Source organism: Cydia splendana, chromosome Z, assembly GCF_910591565.1.
Source record: "Cydia splendana chromosome Z, ilCydSple1.2, whole genome shotgun sequence".
NCBI lineage: Eukaryota > Metazoa > Arthropoda > Insecta > Lepidoptera > Tortricidae > Cydia > Cydia splendana.
In genome coordinates this window covers 15,815,150-15,827,913 of record NC_085987.1, presented here as the reverse complement: position 1 = coordinate 15,827,913, position 12,764 = coordinate 15,815,150, and positions in this window count along the sequence as shown.

The following is a 12,764-nucleotide window of genomic DNA, read 5'->3' as shown; positions in this document are numbered from 1 at the left end:
CCACAAAACTGTTGGGTATAGAGGGAGCTTTAAATTCTCAGCAGCCAAAATCTGGAATGATCTGCCCCCACCTCTAAGAAATAATGTGTCCCAAAATACTTTTAAAACTAAACTGAAATCTATATTACTCTATAAACAGAAGAATACTTAAGCACCCTTGAAACACCTATTGAATAGTACCTAAGAGTAATTTTTCATGTCTTGCCCTAGCTAATAGTTTTATTTTTTATTTTATTTTTTTCCCTCGCCTTTTTCTCATGCCATCGCCATTTGCTAAGTTAACTTAGATTTAGTTATTAGTAGATTTCATAAAAACAGTTGTTTTATATATTTTATTATATTTTAATATCTTATACAGGGTGGAAAGGCACGACGATCCTTCCCGGAAGTATTAGGTCGTTTAAGTGATACAGAGACTATTGGTAATGGTAAGAATCGTTAATTGAGTAAAAAATAAAAATTGCAAAAATACTACTTTTTAACTGTGGTGATAACCCTATAGCATGTGCACATGACGGCTAGATTAAGGATCTCCGTCGGGAAAGCTCGGGACTTTACACTTTTTTCCGATCGTTGACAGTATCGCAATGATGTATGAATGACGCATAAATGTCAAATAAATCAAATGCATGCAAAAATATTACAAACAATTTTATTACTTTCTTAGATAATTACTTTTTTCCAATATTTAATACTATTCTTTTCACATACGGTGTTCAAATGTACCTCCGTGTTTTACAACGCCGCCGCAGCCCGTACCCGAGTATGTCGATGCACATGCGATATAGTGTATGCTCTTCGTCATTTATCCTCCGCAGAAAGCACCAATTAGCCTTTGTCTCATTTCGTCCGCAGTTTCACATTCCGTTTGGTTTGGTACACCATATCTTTTACACAGCCCCACAAATTTAAATAGCCACGAGCATCTAACATTTTTATTTGAAGAATATGACATTCAATAAGTATAGTTCAATGAAAATTTAATTTCAAACATCAGACGTCTTGTCTATTTCCTACCACGCAAGAAGGTTTGTTAGTTTGGTATTGAAGAAGTATTTATTCTTGATTTATTCTTAGTATTTCATTTTTGCAAGTTCATTTGGTGCAACTAACACAACCTACTTGTTATTTTTAATTATTTTAGATAGTTTCCAATTATTCGAAAATAATTTTGTGAAACGTGTTAAGAAACTAAAACCTTTTTATCAGTCAAGGAAACCAGAGATATTTATAAGACGATTGCGTACTTTTGAGTGGTTGTCAATGTCACCATTTGAACTGTCGTTGTAAACAATGTTGTGGTTAGTATTATTAATATTAAGGAATAACATAACTATTTCATTCAAGTATTGAACAAGTGGAACCACTAAGAAAGCGAAAATCCTGCAATGATTCTTACCGTGCTGTAAGCAGACCTAAAAATGGTTAGATGGCAACAAATTAGCATAATTTCCTGTCGAATACTGATTGTTTACAAGTAAGTTCATTGACCCTGTCACCTGTTAGGGTTAGAACAAAGTAGTTTTTTGCGTGGATGTTTAAAAGGTCATAATTTAGAAACGGTTGCCCATATTAACATAGTTTCTATGGAGAAAATATAAAGCTTAGGCTAAACTATCTCCCATTTCCGGAAAGGATCGTCGTGCCTTTCCACCCTGTATATAATTAGGGGTGAACTGAAAACCAGCGCTGTGACAGCTAGTCTGTAACACAGCAAATGCTGAATCCATCCCTATTGTCACACTATTGGTTGTTTATAAGTTATAACATAAGTAAGAACGAGTATATTAGACTTAAGAAATTAATGTCAAACTATGTTAATTTAATTGTTGCTAGTTCAACATGTATTTTTGTTTGTTTTACTTTTTTATCGTCTTTGTTTTCTTGTATGTGTGTGGCAATAAATAATTCTTATTCTTATTTATTCTTATTTATATAGTTTTCATTGCAAGTATGTACTTATAGACTACTCGAGAGACTAAACGGTGAAAAATAGAGATACTACTCCTAAAAATACGTCTGATACCTCATTAGATACACAATATCTTGCCATGGGCCAAAAACGTTTCCCAAAGTATCACATCCCAAACTATGTTTCCCAAATTATAGTCAGAATGGCGGGTGTATTTTATTACGCAATGATCCCGCGATTATTGATAAATTCTATAAAAGCCAAATTTTAGTAGCTTTTTAGTACTTTCATATTCATTTATAAATTGAGTAATTTTAGTTGTGGGTTCCGAGTTTTACTCATTTTACACTTTACATTGCTGTTACAATTTTGCAGGCGCTTCGATTTTTCACCGTATCGATTACGTTTTTAAGAAAAAACGCTACACTACAACTATTGTTATTACGCCAGGATTTAGTACCTTTTACGTTTAATTAGTTACCCTTTCACTTTTAATCTGTTAAGTTCAATTAAGGCGCTAGGCGCCGTTTATGGCCGTAAACTCTTAGTTTCTAGAGTATATATCTTCTTAACGGTTCAACAAAAAATTATGAAAAAAATATATATGAATCTACGTTTTATGTACAACATTTGTACCGTTTGATTTTTTTCCTGTGACTTATAATTTTTCCAAAAAAGGAACATTACGATAGGCCGTTATGCGACTAACTTTGCCTATTTCTACTAAACGGTTTATTCGCTTAATGTTATTTTTAAACTAAAATAAATGTTTTAACCGACACTACAAATGCAACGTAGAATAATGATAATCAATCAATTTTTTTTTAAGAAATCGAATATTTTTCAACTTTTCGTGCGTATGTAGCTCGAAAAAGGCGTGGCCGGCAGTTGTGTGCTAGCTTAGAGACGAGGTGGCTGTGTCGCTCGACTCGCTCGTCACTCCGTGCCTTCCTTGTATTCTGCATGCTTGTGCTGAGCCCAAGTGCAATAAAATTGGAGATATTGTGGCTAAAGATTAAATAACTGCAGAATGTTGATTTGGTTGTGACGCGCTTTAGCGCGTGCAACACGGTGTTTCGCAGTATTTCCACTTATGTTTGAGAAAGCTTCTTTTGAAATATATAAAAAATGTTTTCGAACATGCGCCGACATAGGTATTGCCATTAAAGGATGCTGTTCCGCTCCCATAGAAGTTTGGCCCAACACTCGCTAAACATGGATGGTATATTGTTAGGCTCCAAACATGAAATGAAAGTACCGACAGTTATAGTCTGTGCGGAAAGAGAAGAGTCGTGGAATGTATGGGGCCCAATACATTTCACGACTCTTCTCTTTCCGAACAGACTCTATGAGAAATTCACGGACACTTCACAGAACATTATAAAAGCGGAATTTCTCTACGATTTTGAGGTTAGGAATTCTCCCTTGTATCTGGCCATGTTAAATATTATTAAGCCTTATTACAGGGAAATAAGGTGCCGTAAATAGTGTAAACATATCGATGATATTGGGCGTTTAAAGGCTGTCAAGGGACAAAAATCGAATGAGTTGGTATTAGGTTAATACATTTTTTTAAATATGATAATATATTTAATACGATTGCCATAAATTAATAAGACATAGCAAGCGAACCGGAATAGACTATAACAGCTAGAGTTGTTTTATAATAAAAATTGTCATAGCATCAAAAGTAAAACCAATCACTTAAGACGAAACAGGAGCTGAGGTTTAAACATTTTAGGCAAATATACCCGTCTCGCTAACGGAAGGGGCTCCTAAAACTAGTGCGATAAGGACAAGGCGAAAAGTCCTGCGTAAAAAACTCAGAAATCGAGGTTTCGTACTCCTCTGTTTCCTCCTCCAAAACTTAACCAATCGTAACCAAATTTGGAAATCTAAATGATTATGAAATTATCTGTGTCGGACCGTTTTGATTTTTTGGCTAATTGATATCAGTTTTTAATGGCTGCTATTTAACTGATCACCAGATTTAGTAAAATTTAATACCAAAAAAATCTATTTTACCACCCTAAAATAATGAATGATCACCAAAATTATAACACCATTTTAATGTGAAATGATTACCAATTTTATTACACTTTACTATCCTTTTAAAGGAAATGACACCAAACTAATCATTATTAACCCAAAAATACTAAATGATTACCAAATTTCAAACCCCATTTTAATGTAAAATGATAACCAAATTTTTACATCTTGCTATCCTATTAAAGAAAATGACACCAAAATAATCATTGTAAACCCAAAAATAGTAAATGACCACCAAAATTAGAAGTCCATTTTAATGTAAAATTATAACCAAATTTTTAATTCTTGATCTCATATTAAAGCAAATGACTCCAAAATAATCATTGTAAACCCAAAAATAGTAAATGACCACCAAAATTGTAACCACATTTTAATTAAAAATGTGCAAATATTTAATATAATTATCGTTATCCTATTAAATTAATTAATCCACTTCGTCACCTTTTTCTAGTAGCATTTTATTTCTGTTACAGTCGCAGTTCTAACCTAACCTAACCCACTTTTCTAGTAGCATTTCGTTTCTGTAAGGGTCGCAGTTCAAACCTAACCTAACCTAACCCACTTTTCTAGTAGCATTTCTTTTCTGCAAGGGTCACAATTCAAACCTAACCTAACTCACTTTTCTAGTAGCATTTTTTTTCTGTAAGGGTCGCAGTTCAAACCTAACCTAACCCACTTTTCTAGTAGCATTTCTTTTCTGTAAGGGCCGCAGTTCAAACCTAACCTAACCCACTTTTCTAGTAGCATTTCTTTTCTGCAAGGGTCGCAGTTCAAACCTAACCTAACCCACTTTTCTAGTAGCATTTCTTTTCTGTAAGGGTCGCAGTTCAAACCTAACCTAACCCACTTTTCTAGTAGCATTTCTTGTCTGCAAGGGTCGCAGTTCAAACCTAACCTAACCCACTTTTCTAGTAGCATTTCTTTTCTGTAAGGGTCGCATTTCAAACCTAACCTATCCCACTTTTCTAGTAGCATTTCTTTTCTGTAAGGGTCGCAGTTCAAACCTAACCTAACCCACTTTTCTAGTAGCATTTCTTTTCTGTAAGGGTCGCAGTTCAAACCTAACCTGACCCATTTTTCTAGTAGCATTTGGTTTCTGTAAGGGTCGCAGTTCAAACCTAACCTAACCCACTTTTCTGATAGCAGTTTGGTTCTGTATGGGGCGCAGTTCCAACCTAACCTAATCCACTTTTCTAGTAGCATGTCGTTTCTAGAAGAATGATTATTTTGGAATCATTTGCTTTAATAGGATAGCAAACCTAACCCACTTTTCTAGTAGCATTTAGTTTCTGTATGGGTCTCAGTTCAAACCTAACCTAACCCACTTTTCTAGTAGCATTTCGTATTTGTATGGGTAGAAGTTGAAACTTAACCTAGCCCACTTTTTTAGTAGCATTTCGGTTCTGTGCGGATCGCAGTTCTAACCTAACCTAACCCACTTTTATAGTAGCATTTCGTTTCTGTAAAGGTCGCAGTTCAAACCTAACCTGACCTACTTTTCTAGTACCATTTCGTTTCTGTAAGGGTCGCAGTGCTAACCTAACCCACTTAACTGATAGCAGTTTGACTTACTTTTCTAGTACCATAACGAAATGCTACTAGAAAAGTAGATTAGGTAAGTTAGGTATGCGGTGCGGGGTACGGGGGGTTGAGCGGGAGGGGCTAGTAATTTTGGCATCAGTTTACTTTATTTGGTAATATGTATACATTTTTTGGTAATCATAGCGGTTTATTTAGGTGAAAATATCACATTAATTTGGTCTTCAAGATTTGGTGATCATTAATGATTTTTGGTGATCATTCAATATATTTGGTATTTGAATACAATTTGAAGTGCAGCCGTAATTAAAATGGTGGTACTTTTGTATTTTTAGGTCTTATTTTTTTGGTGTTCAGTAATTTTTTTTGGTAAGCATGATTTTTTTATTTAGGGTACCAAAGTATTTTTTGGTGGTCATTATATTTGTAGCCGTTTTTAATACCACGGCTCTCATTGCGCCATAGTCAATTAGGCCATTTTGGCCATTTTTGAAGGGCTCTAGCGCCTTAAAAAACAAAAATATCAAAAAAGCAAAACGGTCCGACACAGATATTGACAATATTAATCTGTGTTGAAAAAATCATTGCTCTAGCTTCAAAAACCACGGAGGAAAACGAGGAGTACGTTTGTATGGAGGAATGACCACTCCTGTTGGCTCTTAAGTAAACATATTTACTTCAATTCCAGAGAGAGAAGGAATACAGAAACAATCATAGGATAATTATAATAAATTCGATAACTCATTCCAAAAAGAATGTTTCAAATACAAATCCTTGTCTAAAAGGCAGTTAATAATAAACTTCAAATAATAAACTTAATTTATTTCAAAGAAGTTAGGATTTCTAAGTTGTAGGTTTATCATATAGGTAATTTATAAAAAACAAGTTACATTTAGTTTATATTTAACTTTTAATGTATTTTTAAGTCTACATAGTTTAAATATTTGTGTTTTAGTTTAGTTACTTTAAAACCTATTTTCGTGTTATTCAAACCCTGATATCAAATAAGGTTTTATTAAAAAAGTTAATCAATTTTAAAGAAGAAAAAAACGACTTCAGTGGGGAAAACCGGTGAAAGCTAATTGTAAATTGGTGCTCTTCCAGATTTCATACAATACCATCTAATAAATATGTAATAATTAATATGAAAACACAATCCATAGTAGTTAGGGAGGCGAGGTAGCTAAATGGCGTAATTCAACGGCGCCGTCGAGACCTATCAAAATCGAAAGATAAAATAATTTCGAAAAGAAAAGCTCGTATGGCAAAAACCATTTTAGCGGTGGGTTTGGCGTGTACGGTTTTTCAAAAATGTTAAAAAAAACAGTTACTTGGGCATTCTCGAGCGCGTCAGATATTCATACTACGTATGCCCCGAGTGCCTCTGATAACAACGGTATACTAATCTGCCGGTTTGCGTGGTGGGGGTAGGCATATAAAGTAGTCAAAAATGCAAAAAAAAAAAATTTACTCGAGCGCGTCAGATTTTCGGAAGGGGTGTTAAGTAGGCCCCAAGGAAGCTTCCTTTAAAAAAACTGACGATTTCGGCGTGACGATAAGTTACGATGAATTTTTGAAAATGCAAAAAAAAAAAGTTTTTTTGAAATACTCGAGCGCGTCAGATTTTCATAGGGGAGGTTTATCTCGGTATCCTGAAAGCATATTTTTTTAATCTGACAAAAATGTTGGTGGGTTCTCTTAATCTGACCGAATTTTATGATGCTTCAAGTCAAAAAGTTTTAACTTTGGACAAAAATGTAAAGAGACCTTTTTTGTGTAAAATAAAATTACCTTTTTTGTTTATTTAAACTTTTTTTTTGTTAAATGTATAAGGTAAACCAGAACTTTGGGAGTATTGTCAAGAGGGCGCTCGTTTTGAATTTTATATAGCAACAATTTGTATAGTGGGGACAATGGAAATTGGCAGATGATTTTTGTTTTATTCCGACAACTTTAATAAGTGCGAAGTTTGATGTTTGGATATGTCTTCGGTTTTTACGCTATAAAATTCGTGAATTTTACGACGTATGACACATAAATCAAAATCATCCAAATCTATTTTCTTTTTTTTTGTTTTCTTTTTTTTAGGTTTGGTCGTTTAATTCCGCCCTTACGCCCTTCGCTAGCAATGTGTGATACCGATGCATGCGATACACCTAATACACAAATCAAATTATTACAAGACATCAACCAAATCGTGACGACCTGACTATAGTGACATTTGTCCATAAGTTTGAAACTTACCCGTCAATTCAGGTGGTAATTTCGTTGTTTTCTAATGGAAGAAATTTCTCTCCCGCACGTTTTTTTTCCAATAAATAACTATATACACTATTTACAACTTTTTCTCTGTAAAATCTAAAACTTTCGGCATGATTATTGCAGTCTAATAATAATTCACACGAAACTAGACAAAGCAATGTTTACATTGTCAATATTGACAACTATCATAGAGGGTAGATGTTGTCTATTATTAAAATTGTTGCCATTGCTAGAAATTAGTACCAACAAATTTCCGTAACATGGCGCACCCTCAATAGATCCTGGTTCACCTATATCGTTCGCGACTTATATGCCGCAACGCGTTCTTAGGAAGACGAAATGGCTCCTCCACACTTCCGGTCATGCGGAAACCGGCAGATTTTGTATTTTTAGTAAGTTTTAGATTATATTCTTCAAAATAAAAAATAAAAAAATCGCGCTCGAGAATGCCGGATTAACGTTTTTTTTTTACAAGTTCGCGACCCTATAACTCGGCGGCGTCAAGGACTTATCGTCAGATTAGTTAAATTTAGTCTTTAAACACTAAAATCAACCCCCAATATCTTAATCTGAGGCGCTCGAGTATTTCACTCTATCCATTTTTTTTTACTAATCTGATCCTCTATCCTAGGCGCGCGTCACTACATATAGAGCTAAATACTTTACAAGGTTGTTCTATTAGGTCTAAGGTATCTCTCATATCTTAAGCTGCCACGCTCGAGTATTGCCGAAAATTCCCCTATTCGCCTCCCTAACTATAGCGACTCTATTCGTTCTATATTCGTTCGGTATTTCACTTTTGACGTAAGTCATTTGAGTATGTAACAATGAAAGTCATTGGAATAAAAAGTTTTTACTGTATCGCAGTTCTTTTTGCAATTTTGATACTTAGTGCTTAAAACAGTATGTCGTTAGTGGTATGAATGTTTTTCTTTGAAGTGAGCGTTATTAGCATCAACAGGAACATCGTAGAAAAGTATTTTACTATCATACTTTTTTGTTTGGCTCTAGACGTCAATTTATAAAATGACATTTATTCTATGTAATGGCGTGGGATGTGTTGATTTGGTTTAATTACTCTTTAACTTATTTTCGTTACTAAGAAGTGTCCGTTGGAATCTAATATATGTATGTAAACTAAACATACTAAGGGCTGATTTAGACTGCGCGCGAACTCGCATGCAATTTTAGTTACATTGCGGACTGTTGGTTACGTCCAATTCAACCGACCGATCAAAAACCGCAGTGTAATGATACTCGCATGCGAGATCTCGCATCGTCTAAATAAGCCATTATCCTGAACTTTAATAGCGTTTTTTTTTCATTAACTGGCGACTGAGCGCTGTTTCTGACTACTATTGTGATCTGTTTTTGACTACTCACTACTGGTATTAAATATGCTCTCTGCTTTATCGATGGAGTCAGCAAGTGCATACTGTTGTTAGAATAGCCGCAAATGTTGTTGGACGGATTTACTCCTCTGACGGATTTGGTCACACTGACCTTAACCCTTTATAAGGCCCCATTTATACAGATATGCTACGTGAAAGTTAAATACACTACCATGTTTCTAATGCACTGGGGAACACATCTACGCCAAAAAAAAACGAAATCATTAAGAAAAACATGTGGTCAATATATGCACTCAGCCTGTTAGTGCACTTGAGTTTTCAGATGATCTGTTTCCAATACCCCTATTCATTGACATTGACATAACAAACATAAGGTGCTCTGTACAGACTGGCGTTTAATTGACTACATACGGTAAATCGAACATTATTGTGTATCTTGTAGTGGGTAGGATTAATATACGAATATCACTGATAAAATTATAAGCTCTTGCAATTCACGATGGAGCGTGGATTTATCAAAATTAGACCTTGTCATCATACCAATAAGAGTCTCGCTACTCGCCATCGTGAATTGCAAGAGCTATAATTCAAATTATTAGATACAGCGACGTGTATATTTTTAATAGTATAATGGAAACAATGACGATAGCTTGCTTCCCTTGACAGGCATAGTGCATAAATTGACCACATACTATAGATTAATTAATTACACAAAAATTAAATATTGACCGAAAAAGTATGAACGAGGAAAGAAAGCCTGATATATTCGCTATATAATACCATTATAGTTAAATAATAAAGAGGATGTTCTTCTCCGTAAATGTTTATTAACTAAGTGGTTTCCAAATCGTCTCTGCCTTATAAAGGGTTAATAGTTTTTGATTTTCACATTTTTCCTTCAAACGTAAATTTATTTTCACTGTGAAAAAGAAATGTTTTGTATTAATGTTCAATTCGAGCGCTTTCAAATGATATCCCACTCGACCTAGTAACTAGACTTGTAATTTTTGCCCCCTCTTTATATTGGGCATTTTCCATAATTATTATTAAAAATTCATAAACAAATAATCATTCCAAATTTCAAATCGATATAGCTTCAGTAGTTCTCGAGATATTTAGCGATGTGACAGACGGACGGACAGACGGACAGAGTCGCACCATGAGGGTTCCTTTTGTACCTTTTTGGTACGGAACCCTAAAAAGGACATCAACGGGATCCCACAAAGAAGTCATATACCGACAAACAGACATAATTTGCGGGTTTTATTTCATTAATCACCATATACTAAAGAGTAGGTATTAGGTACACAATTACAAGCACAATGAAGAGCAGAATTTTTTCATAGGAAGAATTCTTTGACATGGCGCCTGGCCATTTGTAAGACGTAATTTTCATAGTTAATTGAACTTAACAGATTAATCGTGAAAAAGTAACAAATTAAACGTAAAAGGAACTAAATCCTGGCGTAATAACAATAATTGTAGCGTAGCGTTTTTTCTTAAAAACCGGACAAGTGCGAGTCGGACTCGCCCACCGAGGGTTCCGTACTTTTTAGTATTTGTTCTTATAGCGGCAACAGAAATACATCATCTGTGAAAATTTCAACTGTCTAGCTAACACGGTTCGTGAGATACAGCTTGGTGACAGACGGACGGACGGACGGACGGACGGACGGACGGACAGACAGCGGAGTCTTAGTAATAGGGTCCCGTTTTACCCTTTGGGTACGGAACCCTAAAAACGAAATCGATACGGTGAAAAATTAATGCGCCTGCAAAATTGTAATAGCAATGTAAAGTGTAAAATGAGTAAAACTCGGTAACCACAAATAAAATGGCTCAATTTATAATTGAATATGAAAGTACTAAAAAGGTACTAAAATTTGGCTCTTATAGAATTTATCAATAATCGCGAGATCATTGCGTAATAAAATACACCCGCTTTCTGACTGTCAGAATGGCGGGTGTAATGTTTTTTGGTAATAACTTTAAATACCGTGAGGTACAAATTTTTTTAAAGGAGGTACCAAATAGTACAAATTAGGTACTAAAATATGGTATGCTTTTTGTTTATCTCTCTCATACTTATAGTAGGCTATTCAGAAAAAAATAAATATCCCACAAAAATAAGCAAGCAGAATTAAACTTTGTGTCAACGACATAAGTTATAAATTTAAATGCCAAAGTTTTAACTAAGGATCTTTCTCGCTAAAACTACTTCGAATCCTAATATGAAATGACCAGTGTAAGCATCAGTTAGCTAGCCCTAAGCAACCAAAGATCAGGCTGCAGTTGAAAAACTAATAAAGATAAAGTTAAGCTGATAATTTTCCCGCCGTCTCCATACTTGTTTTGGTTGGATATTGACTGGTCAGCTGCCTGTTAGCTATAGTTTTCGCGATAATCGCCAGGACAGAGGTGAACATTTTTGTATGAAAACTTGCAACTTTAAATGCATTTTTTATCGAAACTATTGCAGTTTAAAATGAAGTCAAAATCAGTCCATCGACTCAATTTTTTGCAAGCTTTCTAATGATACCCCACACGATTCTTACAAATAAAAAAAATTCAGCCTACCCCTCTCAACCCCCTAAATTTCCCCCTTAAATAAGAAATAAGCAGTTTTGACTAATTTACAATATGAGTGGTGGTAATTGCTATAACTGTTCCAAATTTTAGGTATCTACGTCAAACGGTCTCTGAGAAAAACGCATTTAACTGATTTGCAAGACCGAAGTGATCCCATAAGTGTTCCGTGAACAAAGTTTGTACGGAACACTAAAAAGGGGGGAAAAGTAGATATTTTTTATTTCCCCAGTATCTCATAAAGTATTAATATTTAAGAAACCCAAAATTAATATTACGCATTAGAGGGCACATTTTGTTTTTCTTTTCGGAGCGGTTATTTTCGAAAATTATTTACTTCATAATAAATGGTTAATGGAGAGAAGGGTTATTTTTTTATAGCAATGAATCGAGAACTTTAACGATACGCACAGCATGAATTATTTTTTTTATGATTTTTGAGAAAGAGAAATATATATATGTTTCCGAATTATAAGACGGCAATATGTTTGCCGCTATCAGCCAAGGGCAGTAAGTGACAAGACCGTCATGTCAGTTTGCCGGGGGAACTACGGGTGGCATGAAGTATCTAAAATGAATAAATTAAAAACCGATAGAATGATAAGAAATAATTAAAACCCTTATTTAACTTAAAACTGATTTCTTTCAAATAAATAACCGGCCAAGAGCATGTCGGGCCATGCTTAGTCAGGGTTCCGTAGCTGCCCGACCTTAACTGAAAAAATGAAAATCACTGAAGCACAAAGTGGGACTTTACAGGTGGATAGGTTGCTAGCATGTAATAATTTGAAGTATTGAATAAACTATTGCTCCATATATAAATCAATAACAATAGTAGCCTAACCTACCCTTTCCTTTAATAAACACCAGACACTTAACGGATAGTGGCAAATATATTGCCGTCTTCATTTTTAAAAATTATCAAATACTTAACAGATTTTTTTTCTTTAAACTTTATATCGCCAAAATTGTCTCTGAAACTAGAGAATTAATAAATCCAGCAAAGAAAATTTTATTTACAAAAATTTTTTTTCAAATGTAGGCAATAGTTAAAAATCTAAGTT